The sequence below is a fragment of the Hemitrygon akajei genome, unplaced genomic scaffold (genome assembly GCF_048418815.1).
Source record: "Hemitrygon akajei unplaced genomic scaffold, sHemAka1.3 Scf000063, whole genome shotgun sequence".
Classification (NCBI taxonomy): domain Eukaryota; kingdom Metazoa; phylum Chordata; class Chondrichthyes; order Myliobatiformes; family Dasyatidae; genus Hemitrygon; species Hemitrygon akajei.
In genome coordinates this window covers 3,798,555-3,819,807 of record NW_027331949.1, presented here as the reverse complement: position 1 = coordinate 3,819,807, position 21,253 = coordinate 3,798,555, and the positions used below count along the sequence as shown (strand labels likewise).

Below are 21,253 nucleotides of genomic sequence, written 5' to 3'. Positions count from 1 at the left end.
CCCATAGAGGATTAACAAAGAGGTTAGAGAGTATTTGTTATAGACAGTGCAATGAAGATTCACCAGACTGATCCCTGGAGAGGTGGGGTCATCATATGAAGAAAGATCAAATGTGATAACCCTTTCATTTAGAGAATCGAGGACTGAGAGGTGAACACATTGAAATGCACAACATCATTACCGGTTGAACCAGGGATCCCAGTCTCTGAAAACGGGGGTGGAATGTCCAGGACTGAGATGAGGGGAAATGTCTCCACTCCGAGGGTGGAGAATGTTTGTAAATCCCCACCTCAGAGGGCGTTGAAGACCCAGTGATCGTCCTCACATAAAACCAAGGCCAGCAAATGTGTGGAGACTGAAGGGATCGAGGAAATGAAGATTGGGCAGAAACATGTGTCTGTGATGGGTGAACAGCCGCCATCCTGTTGATGGTTAAAGGGGCTGAATGGTCACCTCCTGCTGTCTCTCACTTGATGTTTCAGTGTTCCTGTCCAGTAGGGCCAAAGGAACGTGAATAGAAATTAGTCTTTGTAAACATAGACTGATTTAAATGAAACCAGCACATTTCCTGTGTGGTGTGAATTGTGTGTCTGGCCGAGATGGGAATCGAAACTCTAACTATTAAGAACTCTGTGACCTGGGGGTGGAGGGAAAGGGACCGGAGAAGATATGGATGGAAAAACTAAATACGTATCTGGTGTAAATATGGAAATTATATAGGGAAATAATGAAATAATGTGGGAAATGCGGCGGTGGGTCCGGCAGCGTGTGAGGGGAGAGGAGCGAAGTCTCCGGGTCACGTGGGAGACCCTCCACCGTCACCTGATCCCGTTTACCGCAGATCCGCGGCATCTGCAGGTTTGGTTGAGAGGCCCGCCCACCGCCTGATGACGCATATTTCACATCGCGCATGATCAGTCCGGGTTGGGCCCTGTTGTTTTTTGTCCTTTGCGGAAGCGGGTTGGCGGTGAGATTGGGATCGGGATCGGGATCGGGAGGGATCCTCCCCCCCTGAGGCGAGGAGCCAGGAACGGATTATTCTCTGCGGGGCAACACCAACAATTTCCCTTCGGTGAGTATTGAAGCCGGTCCTGAGCGGAGAGGTCTGACGGTGGGTAGTGAGTTAACTTTCCCGAACTCAAACAAGAGAAAATCTGCAGATTCTGGAAATGCGAGCAACGCGCACAAAATGCTGGGGGAACTCAGCAGGCCGGGCAGCAGCTAGGAAAAGAGTACAGTCGACATAACGGGCCAAAACCCTTCGGCAGGACTGGAGAATAAAAGGTGGGGGTGGGGAAGGGAGAGAGAAACACAAGGTGATCGGTGAACCCTGAAGGAGGAGGGGATGGACTGGCGGCCTCGCCTCGCTTCCTTTACTGAATCTGCCGGGGTCGGTCCGGGTTGTGAGTCCTTCACACTGAGTCGCCACTCAGCCCCTGTTGTTCTGGTCCTATTAGCAGGATGACGTAAAACATATTTCTATATTGACACTGACAGAGAATTGTATAACTTGTGTTCCGTGTGTTATCTGAATGTACTTGCCTGTGATGCTGCTACAAGTCAGTGTTTGTCTGTACCTGTAGCTTCCCGTACTTGTGCACTTCACAACAAATTCAGCAGGATCTGAGAGAACTCTGAGATTTGATTAGTGATTATCATCTTGGCAGCTCGGTAGATCGAATGTATGAGACAGTACACAGTTAAATGCAAAACCCTGAACAGTGTTGATGCCAGAGGGATCTCAGACTCCAAGTTCATCGCTCCCTGAGAGAGACTGCACAGATAGTTTGGGTGGTTAAGAAGGCAAATGGCATGGTTCCCTTTATCCGTTGATACATTGTGTTCAAAAGTCGGGAAGTTGTGTTGTAGCTTTATAAAACTAGTTAGACCACATCTGGAGTGTTTCTGACAGTTCTGGTCGCCCTCATTCTCGGAAGGATGTCGGGCCTTTGGAGAGGGTGTGGAAGAGGTTTACCAGGATATTGCCTGGATTAGAGGGCATGAGCTATAACGAGAGGTTGGACAAACTTGTGTTGTTTTCTCTGGAGCCGTGCCGACTGGGGTGAGACTGGATAAATGTTTATAAGATTACCAGAGGATTAGAGGCAGTGTCTCAGAAAGGCAGCGTCCATTATTAAGAACCTCCAGCACCCAGGGAATGCCCTTTTCTCAATGTTACCATCTGATAGAGGAGTACAGAAGCCTGAAGGTACACACTCAGTGATTCAGGAACAGTTTCTTCTCCTCTGCCATCCAATTGCTAAATGGACATTGAACCCCTAAACACTAACTCAGTTTTAAAATATATAGTATTTCTGTTTCTTGCAGAATTTTTACTCTATTCATAGGATCATAGAAAACCTACAGCACAATACAAGCCCTTTGGCCCACAAAGTTGTGCCAACATGTCCCGACCGTAGAAATTACTCAGCTTACCCATAGCCCTCTATTTTTCCAAGCTAGTTTGTTTTCTATTTTTCTCTGATGTCTCCAGGTACCTATCCAAAAGTCTCTTAAAAGACCCTATCGTATCTGCCTCCACCACAGTTGCTGGCAGCCCATTCCACACACTCTCCACTCTCTGAGTAAAAAAAATTGCCCCTGTCATCTCCTCTGTACCTACTCCCCAGCACCTTAAACCTGTGTCCTCTTGTGGCAACTATTTCAGCCCTAGGAAAAAACCTCTGACTATTCACATGATCAATACCACTCATTATCTATGCACCTCTGTCAGGTCACCTCTCATCCTCTTGTCGCTCCAAGGAGAAAAGGCTGGGTTCACTAAATCTATTCCCATAAGGCATGCTCCCCAATCCAGGCAACATCCTTGTAAGTCTCCTCTGCACACTTTCTAAGGTTTCCACATCATTCCTGTAGTGAGGCGACCAGAACTGAACACAGTGGGGTGTGAGCAGGGTCCTATATAGCTGCAACTTCACCTCTCAGCTCCTAAATTCAATCCCACGATTGATGAAAGTCAATGCAGTGTACGCCACCTTAACTACAGTGTCAACCTGTGTAGTAGCTTTGAGTGTCCTATGGATTCAGACCCCAAGATCTCTCTGATCCTCCGCACTGCCAAGTCTTACCGTTAATGCTATATTCTGCCATCATGTTTGACTTAACAAAATGAATCACTTTACACTTAACTGGGCTGAATTCCATTTGCCAATTCTCAGCCCAGCTGTAACCTCTGACAACCCTCAACACTATCCACAACACCCCAACCTTTGTGTCATCAGCAGATTTACTAACCATCCCTCACTTCCTTATCCAGGTCATTTATAAACATCACGATGAGCAAGTGTCCCAGATATACGTATACTGTAACTGATTTAGCTATTTATTTTTATTGTTTTATTTTGTGTTTTATTTTCTGCTGCAAAGTTAACAAATTTCATGACACACGCCGGTGATAATAAACCTGATTCTGAGAGGCACATTCAGACAGTTCAGTAAAAAAATTTTTTTACAGTACTGTAAACAGAGTACAACTTCTCTCACTGAATCACCTACTGCAGGTTCTAATCTGTGATTAAGTCGGTGCCAAATTGTCACATCACGGTAATGTTCCTTGAGAATTGTAGCAACACCAGATTTGACACTATGCATTACACTCACTCCGTCACTAGCAAATGCTACAAGGTTCTGTTTCAGGTAAGAGTCATCAAACCCATGGTTATTGAGACAGTTCAATAGATGCTTAGCAATAGTTGCAGCTTTCTGATGAGGCAGTTCAATTAGATCTGAAAACATAAAATGGGGATCACCTGCCTTATCACTTTCACATTTCAGATAATCTATTAATGCTTGTTGATTCATCCATTAAAACAGAAAATTTGCCATTTATCTGCTTGATATACCGGCAAATTTTCTTTTTCATATTAATGACAATTTAATATGTAATATTAATATGCAGCAGCCTCTCCGGACTGGATTGGGGATTGCCAAACGTTATGTGGATTTTCTAGTGTAGTCTGTTTTGTCATGTGTTTTTGTGATAACATTCTGGAGGAATGTTGTCTCATTTTTTTAACTGCATTGCATTTGTGGTTTCTAAATGACAATAAACTGAATCTGAATGTCTACAGTTGAAGTCAGAAGTTTACATACACCATAGCCAAATACAGTTAAACTCAGTTTTTCACAATTCTTGACATTTAATCCTAGAAAACATTCCCTGTTGTAGCTCAGTTGGGATCACTACTTTATTTTAAGAATGTGAAATGTCAGAATAATAGAGGAGGGTGTAAAAGACGTTTACCAGGATATTGTCAAGATTAGAGGGCATGAGGTATAATGAGAGGTTGGACAAATTTGTTCTTTTTTTCTCCAGAGCGGCGCAGGCTGTGGTGAGACTGGATGGACATTTACAAGATTACGAGAGGAATAGATAGAGTAGACAGACGTTATGTTTTTCCTGGGGGTTGAAATGTCTGATACAGTTAGCGTGAGAGGAGATGTGAGGGACAAGTTTGTTTCTTTCCACAGAGTGGTGGGTAGCTGGAGTGCTCTGTCAGGAGTGATGGTAGACTCTACTGGTCACGTAACACCATTTGCCCCTCCCATTCAACCACAGATGTAACAATCTCTTTGCGCATGCTGTAAGTCTCCGGATGGTTGTTTTTTTTCCTATTCGCTCAGTGTTGAAGTGTATTTTCTTCGGCATTGGGAAAGTGTCCACGCCTCTGGGGTGGGGGAGCCGGGGTCGGGATCACTGTCTGTGGGCCGATGATATCACTTTCCCCTCGGTGAGTATTGAGACCGATCCGGAGCAGGGAGATCTGGTGTCAGCCATGAGCCCCAAACTGAGGGCCAATTGCTCATTTAGTACCCAGTTACCTGGCCTCATCAAAAATGTGTAGACTTCTCTTCATCTGTATTGAATGATCCAAGCCAAGAGTCAAGACTGTCTATTTCTGCAGAATTGAAATTGAAGACCCGCCAAAAGGTCACGTGAGGCGGTTTACTGCAGATCTGGCCTGCCCTCCGCTTTGTGACATGGTGTGTGTGCATAGTCACTGGATGGGTGGTGATGCTTCCTCCATGTTGTGTTGGGGAATCTGATGTTGGCCACTGAGTCCCTTTAACTTCCCTCAAACCGCCTCACTTCCTGAGGCTCCTCGCTTTTGTCCTTGAGCTTTATGGCTGTTGTGTCTTCTCCTGGATTGGGGTGGGTGAGAAAGGAAAATGTCCCAGGTTGTGCGATCTTTGATTTCACTGCCTGCTTTACCGAGGGACTGGGAATTCTAGGGGGGGAGAATGGTTTCTGTGATGTGCTGATCTGTATCCAAATGTCTCTGCAGTCCACGGGCAGAGCAATTACCATGCAGAGTGTGAAGTATCCGGATGGGAAACTTTCTATGGTGTGTTGATAAAAATTTGGTGAGGGTCAAAGTGTAAATGCCAAAGTTCTTGTTGTTTGTTCTAACTTTGTCATTTTAGAATATTTTTATACAGTAGTATGTACTATTCATTCACTATCTGTGTATTACTGGAGGATCATCAGCGATTGTCCTTGTTCCCTACTCCCACCTGGTTCCATCTGGTCATTTCCTGCCCATCTTGTTCAGCCTCTGTCCAGTCTCCTAACTCCACCAACCAACCCCCTCCCCCCGGCTTCAGTGATATACATCAACCATCTGGGTCAACCTCGGTCCACCCTGTATCCCACCACCTCAATGTTATATATCAGCAATCTTTCTTCTAAACTTTGTCTTCATTGTAAAGTGTTCTTTTGCACCTTTGGCCTTGCTGAGTTATTTCCAGAATCGGTTTTGTTAGCTGGAATGCCAGAGGGTCATCAGGTACCAGTTCTGTTGTGCATTGGTGTGGGAGTGCTAGTTTATGAACTGTGACTGGCTGACACACTACAGCATTTTACTGGCAGCAAAGAGTACTGAGAGAGTTGGTGCTTGGACTATAATCCTGTGATCTACATTCCAGGCATATAGAACTGTTGGTGTTTTGGCTTTGACTTTGGTTACTGCTTCTACAGATGGGGCTGGATGGTCGTCCTTCTGCAATGATGCAGAAATTTCGAGCTGCTGGACTTCGGTTGTGGTGAAATCCCGGATTGCACTACCCAGTCTGAGATGTGGGGATGATGTGTGAGACTCTTAGGGTGGGTAAGTAGCAGGTTCAGCTGTGTGACTCTGTGAGTTTGGATATCACAGTTTTAGATCCAAGTAAAATGCCTCTGGGGATCAGGCTGTCAGGCAGAGGGAATCAAACAGAAACTCAAGTTGCTGGACATCTGCACTAAAAACTGAAAATGTTTGAAGTCCTTCTGACAAAATGTTATTAACCTGAATCATAAAGACTGTTCCTCTCCCCACAGCTGTTCCTTACCAGCTGAGTGTTTCTGGTAATTCCAGCTTCTTTTTATTACATTCACCCTGGAATGGTTTATATTTCCTGAAATGGACCTGTTTTAACCTGGAAATGGAAATGGCTTGTTCTGTGATAGTAGAACAGTGAAGAAACCAGAACTTTTCCCTGTAAATTATCCTGGTACCAATTTATCTCTTATTCCTGGAAATGTATTCAGTATGCAGTTGTTGCTAACAAGGTTTACATGAATAATCTCAGGAATAATCGGCTTTGTGTATGAGAAGCATTTGATGGTTGTGGACCTGTACTCAATGGAGTTCAGAGGGACGGTGGGGGTGGTGGAGGGATGGATGGTTAAGTAAACCTACAAAATGCTGAAAAGCCTGGATACAGTGTACATGGAGGGGATGTTTCCATCTTAGTTTTGTTCGTAGTAACATTAAGCAGAAATGTGTGGTTCTTTTTACTGTTAATGAGCTTCATTGTCTTTCATGTTAAAGTTAGAACTGCGGTGAGAGATTTATTGGAAGAAAAACCCCAACTGGAAGCAAACCACGACTGAAGACGAAGTAACAGCAGCAAGTGAACCAGCCCGAGGACTGAGAGCATCAACTGGAGAGAACCCATCTGACTCAGAGATTCCAGTGATTCAGTCAGGAGAAAGTTTGGTGAGTCTCATTTACTCAAACACAGTCCTTTAGACGTTACATGCCTGTGCAAAGGAAGGTGAGAAATAGTTGGAGTGAGACTGAATGTGCCCAGAGGAACCAGTTATGCGTCTGTCAGATCCAGTTGCAATCATTCCAGGTCTGGTAATGCGCTTCCAGCAACCCAGCCCTTTAAAACCACTCTCATTGTGTGGAAGTCGAATCCGGATAAAGTCACTCAGAGACCGTATAAGTACAAACTCTGTATTCCAAGCACCCGGGGCTTACTCAGTTAGTCGCTCAAACAGGGACAGTTTTTCACTGTTCCTACCCATCCACAAACTGACTAACAATTCCCCTTACACCACAGATATATCCACCCAGATAACCCCCACACAAGACAGTCTGGAGCCAAAGTTATTTACTACATGACAGCCCCTAAAGACAATTTACAAAATAGCCATAATGGCTTACACACACAGAACAGACTGAAGCTGTCCTATCTCTACATGTTAATGCACAAGTAGATAAGCATCTGGAAACCGTAGACAGCTACCTTCAAGAAGAAATATGGCTCAGCATGGCTTAGCACATCTGTTGATCACTAGCAGTCTCTTTCAGAAAAACAGGCTGCTATTTTTTAACAAAGTGTTAATCCTTTTACATACTTTATCATTCCCTCCTTTTGATCATTACATGATCAACAAAGCTGTAATTTTTTTACTGAGAAAGCAACCAAGTATAGCATTGACTTCTCAGTGTGTAAAAACAGCGTACAACAGTAATTATAACAATGATATGTACAACTATTAGGCCATAATGCAATCTCATGCCCCACATATTACTGAACAGGCCTTCAAATCCCACCATTTCGACCCTTCAGTGAACCCATGTAAATCCTGCCCTACTTTCTTGATGCAGTCAATCTCCTTGGCAGTGTGCTCGGAGAGGGATGTAATGTTAGTAGACTCATCACGGATGTAGGTGCAGCATTCTGTGTCAATAATTACACAGGTTCCCTCTTTCTCAGCAAGTATAAAATCTAAAGACATACGATTCTGTACAACTGTTTGCCGGATTGCAATCATTTCAGTGGATATTTCTGTTACTTGGGCCTGTGTTTCTGTCAGGGCCCCTGCAGTATTGTGGCCAGCTCCTCAAGTGCTGTAGCCAAATTGATTATCTCTCATGAATTCCTGGCTGCTCCATAGCAGAGAAAAGTGATCATCCAAAATCGCTCAGTCTCAGTTATTCCTCTCCGCTGTTGGGCACCTGCAAGTATGGCCAGCATGCATGTTTCGCAGTAAAGGAAGTTCCATTAGTGGGAGCCTGAGATACCATCGCAAAACACTGACAGTCACAGTCATCTCTGACTGGACCACAGTTCCTCACCTCTCTTCCTCGGGTGTTATTTGAGAAAGCCCAGGCTGAGAGTTCCTCACTCTGGTTGAGCGGGATTACTGACATTGGAATCATAGTTTTACCATGCTGCGGAATTTTGACACCAACCCAGCCAGCCCCTAGTTCTACCTGTTTGGCACAGGTGTGACAGAGAGACAGAAAGGTGTTAACATGGGGGCCCCTCTCAAAGAGCCCTCTCAAAGAGATAAACACGAACAACACTGTTACGTACCCATAACGGTTTAAATGAACCAGCAGCAATAGACCACACATGGAGTCTGGTTTTGATGTTAACACCACTATCTTTATTTGTATCTACTTATAATATAACAACTTAAGCAAAATAACCAAAAGTTAATGGTGTTATGAGTATACATATATGTAAATATAACTCCCAAACCATTGAGCTCAGGGAATACCAAGCTTAAAGTCTTGAGATGGTAAAGTATGAAAGTCAGCTCATCCACGGAATCAATGATGAGAGAGAGATATTTGTAATCCAAGGTGAATGTTGAGACAAGGCAATTACATCAAATTCCACAGTAGTAAAACAGGATAAGAGTCGCCATAGGTCATATCTGTCGTCGTTCCAAATCCGCATACGAATTATCACCAAAAGGAGCTTATCACAGGGGTACTGTCTTCAAAGGGAACTACCACCCAGGCAAGGGTTAACATACATGTAGATTCCACAAGGTACTCCCAATCCAGATCCAACACACAAAGTATTACCGACAGTGATTTCCATAGAATATCCCCTCTCACAAGTGGTTACCACATAACACACCCGAATCCAGTTAAGGGTTAACAAAAGTGGTAGCCACGCGATACTCCAACAAAATCCACATATGGATTATAGGAATTATCACCAACAGTGATTTGTCACGGGGTACCCTGTACAAGTGAATTACCACCCCCAGGCAAGGGTTAACACAAGTGGTCTTCACAGGATGCTCCCAAACCAAAAGATCCACTCCAGTGGATCAAACAAAGTGACAATCACACATTCGGTATACGCCAGATCAATAATCAACCCACCCTTGTGAGCATAGGAGAGTCTAAACATGACCTTTGGCCACTAGCTCCTCTATTTCGAACCTTCCATCTTCTTTCTTTCTCTACGTCTGACTGTGTGTCTGTGATTGTCCTTGCGGGAAGAAAAACTGACTGCAAGCTATGTAAACACAAGCTGCAAGCAAGTTTAAACACTCTGCATAATCAAATAGTTCTGCCCCACTCTCCCTCAGTAAGAATCAAACAGGAGCCAAGAAAATCGGCAGCTGACATCACTCAGGCACTCTCTCTTAAAATGACAGTCCATGGCAAGAAACCTAAGGGTTCATCACTCTCCACTATCAACCAATACATTTTATTTTAGTCCGAGATAGTCCAACTACTCAGTTCCTACAGTAACACGTTTGTATTCTGTTTGCTGTATCGACCGAGATTGCCCCTTCAATTTCACAGCTGTGGGAGTGGTCCGTAACACCTGATATGGTCCTCTCCACTGAGAGCTGAGTTTCCCTCAATCCCAGTTCTTGATCAAGTCAAAATACCCAGGTTCTATGGTGGGATAGTCACTCCTCTCTGTAGAATAGTTCTCTTCCTTGTATGCCTATTATAGCTGTGAATGGAATGTTTGGAAAATGTTGGTTAATTGGCATATATCTTTCCTCACCTCTTCCCCTAGGGTATGCCTATCCATTTTTGCTGGTATACTTTCTAGGAGCAATGGTAGACAAGGCCTTGGTCCCCAGGGTCCATTATGGACCGTCCATAAATGGTTTCAGCTGGTGACAACCCTGTTTTCCCCTGAGGGGTAACCCTCATGTGGAATAGGGCTAACGGTAGGACCTCCAACCAAGAGAATCCAGTCTCCATCATTAGTTTGGCCAATTTACTCTTCAGAGTGCCATTGGCTCTTTCCATATATCTTATATCCCATAATAATACTTTCACAACAGTAATAGCAGTATTATTGGTAGTTGGAAAAGCTTCAATCCATCTACTAAACACATCTATAATAACTAAGCAGTATCTATAGCAATGTACTCTAGGCAACTCAATAAAATCAAATTGTAGACAGGAAAAAGGTCCACCTGTCAAGGGAGTCGTACCCGGTGTGCAGGGTACAGGTTACCAACCATTCCCTCCTTTCCCAGGTGTGTACAGTCATGTACTTAATCGACCAATATAGGTAAAAACTATGCAGGAACACAAACCTGTCCTGCTGGGATGATCCAAAGACCTCGGTCGGGGTCTTTCTGGCACCCCATCTGGGACCACAGTTTGTGCTCCTCCTCAGAGGCGTCCCCCTGAAAAGCATGTTTGGCAAACCCATTCTGCATAAGTCATGGAAGTTTGCTTGACGAGAACCTGAGAGGAACAGATTGTGCTTCACTTTTTGCTGTCTTATTCGCTGAAGCATTGCCTTCAGTGACCTGGTCGGACATGCGGGTGTGTGCCGCACATTAATAAAAGCCAAAACTCGAGGTAGCTGTAGAGCGGTGAGAAATCCTCATGTTCCCAGAGAGCCCCGTAGTCATGTACAACTCCAAATGCATAACGGGAGTCCGTGTAAACGTGTGCACTTTTGTTTGTTGCTAGGATACAGGCACGAATCAGAGCAAACAACTCAGCCTTCTGGGCGAAGACAGCTGCTTCAAAAGAGGCCTACTCAATTACTTAACTGTCTGTCACTATCGCATAGCCAGAATATAATTTTCCTGCTGGATCCACAAAAGAGCTTCCATTCTCATAAAACGTTGCCTCGGGCTTGAGGATGTATCGCAGAATGGATGGGAGAGTCTGTCCTTCTTTCACGGTGATCTAGACGGTGGGGGGGGCGCAGTTGGTGTGGCCGACTTCATAGCCTTAAATTGCCCAGAGATGGGATACAACATCTTGGGTTCGGTCAATATTAAAAGAGCATTTTCTTTCCAATATTTCCATTAATCTACATATAAGAATACAGAGTACAGGAAAAAAAAATATCAATACATTATACTAAATAATACTACTTACCCTATATTCATACATATATAACCATATAACAAATACAGCACAGAAACAGGCCATCTCGGCCCTTCTAGTCTGTGCCGAGCGCATTACACTCACCTAGTCCGACCGACCTGCACTCAGCCCATAACCCTCAATTCCTCTACATATACCTAACCAATTTTTCTTTAACTGACAATATCAAACCTGCCTCCACCAGTTCTACAGAAAGCTCGTTCCACACAGCCACCACTCTCTGAGTAAAGAAGTACCCTCTCATGTTACCCCTAAACTTTTGCCCCCTAACTCTCAAATCATGTCCTCTTGTTTGGATCTCCCCTACTCACAATGGAAAAAGCCAATCTATGTCAACTCTATCTATCCCCCTCATAATTTTAAACACCTCTATCAAATTCACCCTCGACCTTCTACGCTCCAAAGAATAAAGACATAACTTGTTCAATCTTTCTCTGTAACTTAGGTGCTGAAACCCAGTTAACATTCTAGTAAATCTTCTCTGTACTCTCTATTTTGTTGACATCTTTCCTATAATTCCGTGAACAGAACTGTACACAATACTCCAAATTTGGCCTTACCAATGCCTTGTACAATTTTAACATTACATCCCAACTCCTATACTCAATGCTCTGATTTATAAAGGCCAGCATACCAAAAGCTTTCTTCACCACCCTATCCACATAAGATTCCACCTTCAGGGAACTATGCACCATTATTCCTAGACCTCTCTATTCTACTGCATTCTTCAGTGTCTTACCATTTACTATGTATGTCTTATTTTGATGAGTCCTACCAAAATGTAGTACCTCACATTTATCAGCATTAAACTCCATCTGCCATATTTCAGCCCACTCTTCTAACTGGCCTAAATCTCTCTGCAAGGTTTGAAAACCTACTTTATTATCTACAATTCCACCTATCTTAGTATCATCTGCGTACTTACTAACCCAATTTACCACCCTCTCATCCAGATCATTAATGTATATGACAAACAACAATGGACCCAATACAGATCCCTGAGGCACACCACTAGTTACCAGCCTCCAACCTGACAAACAGTTATCCACCACTACTCTCTGGCATCTCCCATCTAGCCACTGTTGAATCCATTTTACTACTTCAATATTAATACCTAATGATTGAAACTTCCTAACTAACCTAACGTGTGGAAGCTTGTCAAAGGCCTTACTGAAGTCCATATAGACAACATCCACTCCTTTTCCCTCGTCGACTTTCCTAGTAACCTCTTCAAAAAATTCAATGTTTGTCAAAACATGATCTTCCACGCACAAATCTATGTTGACTGTTCCAAATCAGACCCTGTCTATCCAGATAATCATATATACCATCTCTAAGAATATTTTCCTTTAATTTACCCACCACTGACATCAAACTTACAGGCCGATAATTGCTAGGTTTAATCTTAGAACCCTTTTTAAACAATGAAACAACATGAGGAATATGTCAATCCTCCAGCACCATCCCCGTTTCTAATGACATTTGAAATATTTCTATCAGAGCCCCTGCTATTTCTACACTAACTTCCCTCAAGGTCCTAGGGAATTTCCTGTCAGGATCCAAAGGCTTATCCAGTTTTATATTCCTTAAAAGTGCCAGTACTTCCTCTTCTTTAATCATCATAGTTTCCATAACTACCCTACTTGTTTCCCTTACCTTACACAATTCAATATCCTTCTCCTTAGTGAATACTGAAGAAAAGAAATTGTTCAAAATCTCCCCCATCTCTTTTAGCTCCACACATAGCTGTCCACTCTCTCTAAGGGACCAATTTTATCCCTCACTATCCTTTTGCTATTAATATTAAAATTAAGGTGATTTATTTTCACCTTACTTGCCAAAGCAACCTCGTATCTTTTAGCTTTTCTAATTTCTTTCTTAAGATTCTTTTTACATTATTTATATCCCTTGAGCACCTCATTTACTCCATGCTGCCTGTATTTATTGTAGTTCTCTTTGTTTTTCCAAACCAAGTTTCCAATATCCCTTGAAAACCATGGCTCTCTCAAACTTTTAACCTTTCCTTTCAACCTAACAGGAACATAAAAATCTGTACCCTCAAAATATCACCTTTAAATGACCTCCATTTCTCTATTACATCCTTCACATAAAACAAATTGTCCCAAATCTATTACTCTTCGCATCTCTTCAAAGTTAGCCTTTCTCTGATCAAAAATCTCAACCCTGGGTCCAGACCTATCCTTCTCCATAATCATATTGAAGTTAATGGCATTGTGATCACTGGACCTGAAGTGCTCCCCAACACATACCTCTGTCACCTGACCTAACTCATTCCCTAACAGGATATCCAATACTGCCCCTTCTCTAGTTGGTACCTCTATGTATTGCTGCAAAAAACTATCCTGCACACATTTTACAAACTCCAAACCATCCAGCCCTTTTACAGAATGGGCTTCCCAGTCTATGTGTGGAAAATTAAAATCTCCCACAATCACAACATAGTACTTACTACAAATATCTGCTATCTGCTTATAAATTTGCTCCTCCATTTCTCGCTCACCTTTGGGTGGTCTATAATACACCCCTATAAGTGTTACTACACCTTTCCCATTCCTCAATTCCACCCGAATAGCCTCCCTAGACGAGCCCTCTAATTGATCCTCCCAGGGCACCGCTGTAATATTTTCTCTGATAACAAACACAACACCTCCCCCTCTTGTCCCTCCGATTCTATCACACCTGAAGCAACAAAATCCAGGAATATTTAGCTGCCAATCACACCCCTCCTGCAACCATGTTTCACTAATGGCTACAACATCATATTTCCAGGTATCAATCCATGCTCTAAGCTCATCCACCATTAAAATAAAAGCATTTAAGAAATTCTCCACCTCTTACTCTCTGTTTATCACTAACGGTGCAAATAGCTTTACTACCTTTTTTCTTCTTCCTTCTCCCCTACATCTTCATTCTGAGCGTTCCCCTTCTCTATCACCTGCCTATCCTCCCTCACACACTGTCTACAAACTTTCTCTATTTGTGAGCCAACCTTCTCTCTCCTCGTCACTTCAATTTGATTCCCACCTGCCAACCATTCTAGTTTAATGTTGCCCCAGTAGCCTCAGCAAATCTCCCCGCCAGGATATTGGTCCGCCTAGGATTCAAGTGCAACCTGTCATTTGTGTACAGGTCACACCTGCCCCAAAAGAGGTCACAGTGATCCATAAATTTGAATCCCTGCCCCTTGATCCAATCTCTCAGCCATGTATTTATCAGCCACCACATTCCATTTGTACTCTCACTGTTGCTTGGCACAGGCAGTAATCCTAAGATTACTACCCTTGCGATCCTTCTTCTCAACTCCCTTCCTAACTCTCTATATTCTCCTATCAGGACCACTTCCTTTTCCTACCTATGTCATTGGTACCAATATGTACCACGACCTTTGGCTCTTCGCCCTCCCACTTCCGGATATCTTGGACGTGAACAGAAACATCCCGGACCCTGGCACCAGGGAGGCAAACTACCATCCGGGTCTCCTGACTGCGTCCACAGAATCACCTATCTGACCCCCTAGCTATCGAGTCCCCTATTACTACTGCCTTCTTCTTCCTTTCCCTACCCTTCTGAGCTACAGGGCCGGACTCTGTGCCAGAGGCACGGCCACGTTTGCTTCCCCCAGGTAGGCTGTTCCCCCCCCCCAACAGTACTCAAACAGGAATACTGTTTGTCAAGGGGTACAGCCACAGGGGTACTCTTTAATACCTGACTCTTTCCCTTCCCTCTTGTAACTGTGACCCACCTATCTTCCTCCTGCGGCTCTGGTGTGACCACCTGCCTGTAACTCCTCTCTATCACCTCCTCACTCTCCCTGGCCAGACAAAGGTCATCGAGCTGCCTCTTCAGTTCCCTAACACGGCCCCTTAGGAGTTTCCTCTCGATGCACCGGGTGCAGATGTGGCCGTTCAGGATGCTGGGAGACTCCAGGACCTGCCACATCTGACACCGACCACAGAAAACCGGCCTCACACACATACTACGCAATCAACAACTGCCTCGTCTCGTCACATTACCGCCGAAGCCCGTTGAGCCCAAAGCCCTTTCACTCTGCTGCCCGCTGGATATGGCTGCCTTCTTTTTAAACTGTTCACACTCAACTGGCTGATGTCATGCGCCTGCGCAGTCTGGCCTCACTCTTCCCCGAGAACTCAAAATGTTTCCCGCTGGAAATCCTTAGGTGCTGTGCCGCCTCCTTGTTCCGAATCAAAAACTTATGCAAATTTCTTGCCCTTTTTAAACTGTTCATGCTCAACTGGCTGACGTCACATGCCTGCACAGTCTGGCCTCTATCTTCCCCTGAAAACTCAAAATGTCTTCCCACTGGAAATCCTTAGGTGCTCTGCTGCTGCCTTCTTGTTCCGATCAATCAATTCATAACATTGAAATATAGTAATTTTATTATATAAAAAAATCTAACCCACTACCAAGATGAAAGCTGATTAGTAAAGAAAAAAAGGAAAAAGGAATTATTAGTCATCATCTGTGCTTTAACAGCAAATCAAAGATTTTGAAAATAATTCAGAAAAAGTCCCCATAATATTTGATAGATAATATTTGAAAGTCCCCATAATATAAGATTCAGAGATTGAACAGCGAATCTTCTCTAAATTTAAACATAACATCACATCATGTAACCATTGGGCGTGAATAGGAGGGGCCGCATCTTTCCATTTAAGCAACAGCGTCCTTCTCATAATATCCTCCAAAATAATATCCTTTCCTCCAACAAGGCCAAATAATGTGGTCAAAGGATTAGGCTTAAAGTTTACTTTGAAAAGTAGCGAAAAAGTTTGAAATACTTCTTTCCAATATTTTCCAAGACTCGGACATGTCCAAAACAAGAAGTGAAGCTTCTCCGTTATTACATTTATCACAATACGGAGATATATCTAAATAAAAATGAGACAACTTATCCTTGGTCATATGTGGTTTAAGGACCACTTTAAATTGTTGGAGAGAGTGGTGGGCACTTAACAATGAAGTGTTAACCAATTGAAAAATTTGATTCCAAGCTCCCTCAGAAATTGAAGTCTGTTCCCAAAGATTTTTAATTTTATCTAAACAAACACTTCTCATTCTCAACAGCATATTATAAATATTAGATATTGATCAATTATATCAAGGTTTCAAATTAAAAATTACATCAAGTAGATTCTTATCAGGACTTCTAGGAAATGTATTTATTTGAGTCCATAAAAAAATCTCTTATTTGTAGGTATCAAAAAAGAAAAATGAGTTTTGGGTGAACAATATTGACAGTTGTTCAAATGAAAAGAGACTTCCATCTACAAAGAGATCTGGAAATCATTTAATACCGAATCTACCCCATTCTTTAAAAGCCACATCAATCATAGAGGGTTTAAAAAAATAATTAGAAAAAATGGGACTCGAAAGAGAAAATCTCAATAAAGCAAAGTATTTTCAGAATTGTATCCAAATTCTCATACTGTGTGTGTTGCCTTTATGGCATTTGTTTAGTTTATAATATTTTCACTTTAGTAATTCATTTGTTAGCAGTTTTTAGTTAAAGTTAGGATTGTTTAAAGTAAATTCGTTGTCTGTGATATATTGCGGCATGCGATGATGTCACATCCGGTTTCGCCGCTTCTTGTGGGAAAATACCGGTTTGAAGAAATGGGAAGGAGGGGGCTCACATGTGCAGGATCAGCGCAAGAAAAGTTTCTTTCTACGCATTAGAAACATAGTGAAGCAACGCCATAAGTTCATGAGATAATCGATATGTTGAATTAAAATGTTAACGCTGATTCTGTTAAAAGTAATGACGGTTGATAAGGTTTATGTTTTCGTTAGTTAAAGAGTTGCGGATAGTTTGTGTTGAAGTGTATTTAAAGCAGTCAATAGCGTAGGTAGATTCTGACTGTATGCTGCACTTTAATGTAATGTAGTTGTTGTAGTTTACTTTTGCAAGTATTTACGATGTAAATGTGATATCAAGAAGGAAACAAATACTGTACAAATTTTGTATTGTTTTATCAACAGTTTTCACCATACGTTAATGTGGAAGAGTGAACAGTAAACGGTTAATCTTACTGCGATCCTGTTTTGGTTTACCTCGGTGTTTAGTTCAGCGTTCTCTTACACCTGAGCGAGAACACTACACTGTGTTTAACTACCAGATTATCAGTTAACTTACTCAGAGACAAAGTGAGTGAGGATACAAGAAGATAAATAATAGAAAATTTATTAACAGAGTTAGCTTCTAAAAAAGCACACATCAGGCAATCCCCATGATTTATGCAATATAACCAAAATGTAAGATTTCTTTTTTAACTGCCCAATAATAAAATCTGAAGTTGGTAAGGCTAATCCTCCATTCTTTTTATCTTTCTGAAGATGAATTTTGTTTAATCTAGAGCGCTTATTCTTCCATATATAAGAAGATATAATAGAGTCAAGAGAATCAAAAAAAAAAGATTTAGGGATTAAAAACAGGCAATGCCAGAAAAAGATATATATATTTAGGTAATATATTCATTTTGATAGAGTTAATTCGGCCAATCAGCGATAATGAAAGAGGCAACCAATTTGTTAGTATCCTTTTTACATAATTCAATAGGGTAAGAATTTTTTCTTTAAATAGACACTTATAGTTTTTAGTGATTGTTACACCTAAGTAGGTAAATTGGTTTCCTACAATTTTAAAAGGAAGGGTAGAATTTGTTGGTATCAAATGATTCAAAGGAAAAAGTTCACTTTTATGTAGGTTTAATTTATAACCTGAGAACTGGTTAAAACAGGAGAGTAAAGAAAGTGCATGGGGTAATGGAGTCTCAACATTAGAAATAAGTAACAGCAGATCATCAGCGTATAGCGAGACTTTATGAATAGTGTCTCTTCTAAAAATACCAGTGATATCATTAGATTCTCAAAAGGCAATGGCTGAGGGTTCTAAGGTCAGTCTAGTGCCTTGTTGAAGCTTAAATGGTTTGGAATTAAGAGAATTAGTGATAACCCTAGTGGAAGGAGCTAAATAAAGTAATTTAATCCATTGAATGAAAACAGGTCCAAAATTGAATTTTTCTAAAGTTTTAAATAAATAATTCCATTCAACTCTGTCAAAAGCTTTCTCAGCATCTAGGGAAACCACAAATTCCGATACCATGTTAGAAGGAAAATAAATAACATTTAATAACCAACAAGTATTAAAGTGAGAGTATTGATTTTTGATAAATCCAGTCTGGTTATCAAAAAAGACCGTTGGTAAAATATTTTCAATCCTATGGGCCAAAACTTTAGATAGGATCTTGGTATCAACATTTAGTAAAGAAATTGGCCTATAAGAAGATCAGTCAGTTTGATCCTTATTCTGTTAAGAATAAGCAAACTGGAAGCCTCATAAAAAGATTGAGGGAGTCTGCCCGACTTAACTGAATCCGAAAAAAAACTAAACATAAATGAGGTATAAGCAGTGAGGAAAATATCTTGTAAAATTCTCCAGAAAATCCATCTGGACCCAGAGCTTTCCTCAAACCTAACAAGTGCACAGCCTCAACAATTTCCTCAAAAGAAATAGGTTGTTCCAACAACTTTGTTGGCGGCAGAAATTGTAGGAATATATAGTTGGACTAAAAAATTGTTCATTACAGTGTTCATAGGAGGTTCAGAACTATAGAGTTTAGAATAAAATTCTCTAAAAGTATCATTTATTTCTAAATAATCAGTTGTCCTATCACCATTAACTTTGCATATTTCTTTAATATGCTGTTTAGCTATAATAGTTTTAATTTGGTCAGCCTGTTTGATCTCCATGGATATAAAATTGACTTTTTTCTTTTAGGAGTTGGGTTTCAATTGGGTAAGTTAAAAGAAGTTCATATTTAGTTTTAGTTTCATCACGTCTTTTATATAAGGCAGATATAACTCTTGGTCTAACTGTTTCAGCTGATTAGCTAAATCACATATCTCCTTTTTAGCTTTTTTTCTTAATACTTGCAGTATAAGAAATAATTTGTTCTCTAATATAAGACGAGAAGTCTCCTCTAATGTATTCCCTTCAAAAATTTCTGTCTCCATAAATTTTCAAAAATCTTTATCAGATAACAAAGCTAGATTAAGTTGCCAAAATCTATTTGTTTGAAGAAGACCAGGAAGATTTAAAGATAGGAACACAGGAGCATGATCTGAGAGAGCAATCTCTTTATATTCACAGGATCGAACTGATGGAATCATTTGGCTATCAATAAAAAAATAATCAATCCTGGAATATGTATGCTGGACATGAGGGGAAAAAAAACAAATATTCCTTGTCTGCTGGATGAAAAAATGCCAAGCATCAGCAATACCACATTTCATTAATAAAGATTTAATAAACACAGTTAATTTATTTGGTACCATTGGTTTAGAAGATGAACAATCTAAAACTGGATCTAAGTAACAATTAAAGTCTCCACCCATCACCAATGAGTACCGACTTAGATCTGGCAAAAATAAAAAAAAACACTCAAAGAAACCTGGGTCACCTATATTCGGAACATACACATTGGTAAATACCATTAATTTGTTATTTTGTTTCCCTGATACTATAACAAAATGCCTATCAGTATCAGAAATTAATTTATGTTAAACAAAGGGAACTATATTATCTATAAGGATCGAAACCCCTCTAGTTTTGGCCTGAAACGAGGAATGGAAATTCGATCCTCTCTATTGATTAAAAAGGCATGAATTGTCACACAATTGGTACCTTAAGTTTTTTAATATAGGCAAAAATCTTATTTCTTGTCACGGGGTGATTTAGCCCTTTCACGATTAAACTAAGTAAATTAATACTTTGATCCATTTTAGAACTGTTTATAAGAAAGGTTAAAGTAGCAATCAGAGATAATAAACTTTGAGATATATTAGCTAAGCAACAGAATTGACTAGATTCCAAAATTAGCTTCAAGAAAAAAGAACTCCCCATCCACCCCCCCACTCCCAAAGAGAGAAAATCGGTCAAAGAACAACCGCTATTTACCCCCACTGAAAACATCCCCTTAGAAAGCCTGTTGGAACCGCTCCAAAGAATTCAAGGTTATTTGCTGTTCCAACCAAGACTAAATAATATACAGTGAAAAACAAGCTTACTGGTTTATCAAACAGAAAGAGCAATTATACATACTGAAAAATATTAAACAGTCATTTTTTTAAATATATAGTTCTGTTTTGCAAGATTTTTAATCTATTCAATATATGTATACAGTCATTTTTAGAGTCTAAAAATTCTTGCGCTTGCTCCTTCGTAAAAAACCATTTAAATGATCCATCTTGCATTGTAATTCTCAGTTGAGCTGGAGAACGAAGAGAAGGCTTAAAACTTTGGCTGTATACTCCACCATAACATTTTTAAACTTAGCACATTCTCCCATAACTTCTGATGAAATATTTTCAACAATACAAATTTTTGATCTTTGTAGTCAATCATACCTTTTCCGTGGACAGCATGAATCAGACAATCCTTTATTTGAAATTCATGGAAACATATAATGACCGATCTTGGTTTTGATTTGAAGTCGATCTGTAGGTAGGTGATCTGTGAGCATGATCAATCAATTGATATTTATAGTATCAGGGAATAACTCCCTGATATTGTAAATAATATTATTTATAATTAATAAATATTTATAAATAATATTTATAATATCAGGGAGTAATTCCATCAAGAGGTTTGCAAAGAATTCTTTAAGATTATCTTCTTCCATTTGCTTTTTAAGTCCCAGGATTCGTAAGTTGTTTCTCCTACTTCTGTCTCCCAAATCAATAATCTGTCTCAGTGTTTCATTGGACTTTTGGATTGTTTTTCATATAACTTTTGCAAA

At 40.9% G+C, this 21,253-nt stretch overlaps 1 protein-coding gene and 1 long non-coding RNA gene across 4 annotated transcripts in view; both read left to right on the top strand.

The window, feature by feature from the left end:
* The window catches only part of LOC140721893 (uncharacterized), a 57,302-nt gene that overhangs the window by 18,430 nt on the left and 17,619 nt on the right, over positions 1–21,253 (top strand). The gene's annotated exons all lie outside the window — the stretch shown is intronic.
* Positions 919–20,350, top strand: LOC140721866 (uncharacterized). 3 transcript variants are annotated; one of them, XR_012097486.1, is made up of 4 exons: positions 919–1,072; positions 5,999–6,128; positions 6,834–7,001; positions 19,606–20,350. It is a non-coding gene; the product is annotated as an uncharacterized lncRNA (long non-coding RNA). The 3 variants fall into 3 exon arrangements; XR_012097488.1 differs by lacking the exon at positions 19,606–20,350 and adding an exon at positions 17,436–17,485; XR_012097487.1 differs by lacking the exon at positions 19,606–20,350 and adding an exon at positions 10,989–17,485.